This window comes from Heteronotia binoei, chromosome 1 (assembly GCF_032191835.1).
Source record: "Heteronotia binoei isolate CCM8104 ecotype False Entrance Well chromosome 1, APGP_CSIRO_Hbin_v1, whole genome shotgun sequence".
Classification (NCBI taxonomy): Eukaryota; Metazoa; Chordata; class Lepidosauria; order Squamata; family Gekkonidae; genus Heteronotia; species Heteronotia binoei.
In genome coordinates this window covers 281,353,617-281,356,538 of record NC_083223.1, presented here as the reverse complement: position 1 = coordinate 281,356,538, position 2,922 = coordinate 281,353,617, and the positions used below count along the sequence as shown (strand labels likewise).

At 52.0% G+C, this 2,922-nt stretch overlaps 1 non-coding gene across 1 annotated transcript; it reads right to left on the bottom strand.

Annotated features, from left to right (window-relative positions):
* Positions 1 to 349: 349 nt before the first annotated feature.
* TRNAS-GCU (transfer RNA serine (anticodon GCU)) lies at positions 350 to 416 on the bottom strand. Its single transcript has one exon. It is a non-coding gene; the product is annotated as a tRNA-Ser (tRNA).
* Positions 417 to 2,922: the final 2,506 nt, after the last annotated feature.

Genomic DNA, 2,922 nt, shown 5'->3' with positions numbered 1-2,922 from the left:
TCAAGATAGATCCACGCGGGCAGCCGTGTTGGTCTGAAGCAGTTGAACAAAGCTGGACATATATGAACATCTGAAGCTGCCTTATACTGAATCAGACCTTCCTGGGTCCATCAAAGTCAGTCTTGTCTACTCAGACTGGCAGCGGCTCTCCAGGGTCTCAAGCTGAGGTTTTTCACGATTACTTACTTGGACCCTTCTTATTTGGAGAGGCCGGGGACTGAACCTGGGACCTTCTGCTTCCCAAGCAGATGCTCTACCACTGAGCCACCATCCCTTCCCTAACTGGCAGTGGCTCTCCAGGGTCTCAAGCTGAGGTTTTCCATGCCTACTTGCCTGGACCCTTTTGAGTTGGAGATGCCGGGGATTGAACCTGGGACCTTCTGCTTAGCAAGCAGATGCTCTACCACTGAGCCACCGTTCCTCCCCTAACTGACAGTGGCTCTCCAAGGTCTCAAGCTGAGGTTTTTCATGCCTATTTGCCTGGACCCTTTTTAGTTGGAGATGCCGGGGATTGAACCTGGGACCTTCTGCTTCCCAAGCAGATGCTCTGCCACTGAGCCACCGTCCCTCCCCTAACTGGCAGTGGCTCTCCAGGGTCTCAAACTGAGGTTTTCCACACCAACTTGCATGGACCGTTTCTAGTTGGAGATGCGGGGATTGAACCTGGGACCTTCTGCTTAGCAAGCAGATGCTCTACCACTGAGCCACCGTCCCTCCCCTAACTGGCAGTGGCTCTCTAGGGTCTCAAACTGAGGTTTTCCACACCAACTTGCATGGACCGTTTCTAGTTGGAGATGCCGGGGATTGAACCTGGGACCTTCTGCTTACCAAGCAGATGCTCTACCACTGAGCCACCGTTCCTCCCCTAACTGGCAGTGGGTCTCCAGGGTCTCAAGCTGAGATTTTCCACGCCTACTTGCATGGACCCTTTCTAGTTGGGAATTGAACCTGGGACCTTCTGCTTACCAAGCAGATGCTCTACCACTGAGCCACCGTCCCTCACCAAAGCTGCACCTTGAAGACCAACCCATTTTTATTTAGAACGTAAGCTTTCGTGTGCTCTTAAGCACACTTCATCAGATGAGGAATCCAGCACAGGGAACAAAGCCATACATAGCTGAGCAGAGCCGTACAGAGCTGGTAGGCAGTGGCCCAGAATGCAACATGGTACAGATTTAAGACCCAATGACAGTGAAGTGAAATGATCTGGTAGGCAGTGGTTTCGAATGTAAAACGGTACAATGACGGAATAGCAAAATTAACAAATTGAGAAGGGCAACGGAAATGATGAATAGGGGACGGAACGCCTTCCCGGTGAAGAAAGGTTGAAAAGGCAGGCCTTGAATTCAACAGGAGCGCAGCTTCTGAACCTTTCTGATGCTCCCCTCCTCCCCATCTACCTACCTTGTCCGCTGAATAGGAGGTGCAGCTGCATAACAATCCCTGGATTAGGAGAGCGGGCAGCCAGCCAGCCACCAGGGGCTTTGCCACACCCTCAGCAGCCCTCACGAACCCCTGGAGAAGCCCACGCCACCCTTTCTCCTCTTCTGATGTGTTTTTGGGTGCGGGTGGCTTGCTGGCCTTTTGATTGGGGGTGGGGGGGGGCGACCAAGGAGAAGCTGCCTTCACCAAACTGGGCTTCTGGCCCATCAACTTTGCTATTGCTGACTCTAACCGGCGGCAGCCCTCCAGCGTCTCGACTGAGAGCTTTTCTCTCCTGTCAGCTACCTGAGTTGCCGGGAACCGAACGCAGCTCCCCCATGAAGCCAGATCTTCCCGGGATCAGCAGCCTGTCAACGGCCACCCGGTGAGTTTGCTGAAAGGAGATTTTGAACCGGCGGCCTCCTGCTTTTATCCTCCGGGGTTAAAAACTCCAGAAGCCGCTGCCGTGTTGGCGCTTGGTGCGAATCACACCCACCCACCCCCTTCAAACGAAACCTGTGCAATCCCGATTGTGCTTACTGTTGTGCTTACTGGACGGAGATCGATCTAAGGTGGCTGCGTCGGCCGTGAATGTGATAATTTTCTGCCGCGGTCGGGGTTTGCTTTATATAGACGCAGGCGTCCGAAATAGCAAAGATGAACGGCTGGTGGTTATGAGTTTGGAAAACTGTGGAATTAATAAAACCGGCTTTGTTTTTCTAAGGACGAGGTTGATGAATGAGGCCCGGAGCCTCCAATCTCTCCCTTGGCTAACGTTTAAATTGGAAGTTCATCGGGGCAGGGAACTTTCTCCTGAAGGCTTCCCAAAGCACCCGGGGTAATCATTTTTCTGACGGGCGAAGCTGGTATACCTCTTGGAAGATACGTTTTCAGTGCAAGTGTTTCTAGGGACATTTTCAGCCAGGGAGTGAAAACAGAACACAGCGCCGGGAGAGATGGTCTTGCTTTTCCGCGTAGGTAGCTTCAAAAGGAGATTTCGGAGGAGAGGAGAGATGTCAGCGACTTATCCGCCGGAATGGAGCCTCCGCCTTCAGCAGCAGGCCATCTGAAACAGGAATCATTAGCAGCTACAAGCATAGGGGCTACTCAGAAGCCAGATTTTGTTTTTTTTCGAGGGATGCTATCAAAAAAAGAGGGGGACCTCTGAAATTCATGCATCAGTGTAGTTGAATAAGAAAAAAAAATCTTTTGATGTATCACATTTTGTGGGTAGGGTTGCCAAGTTTGTGTTGGAAAATACCCAGAGACTTTGGGGATGGATCTGGGAGAGGGCGAGGTTTGAGGAAGGGAGGGGCCTCAGCGGGGTGCGATGCTCTAGACTCCACCCTTCCAGGTAGCCATTTTCTCCAGCTGAGCTGACCTCTGCCGGCTGCAGATCAGCTGTAAAAGCAGGAGATCTCCAGGCGCCACCTGGAGGCTGGCATCCCGACAAAAGAACAAGTACTGGTAGCACCTAATTTTTTTTTTGAAAAGTGGGTA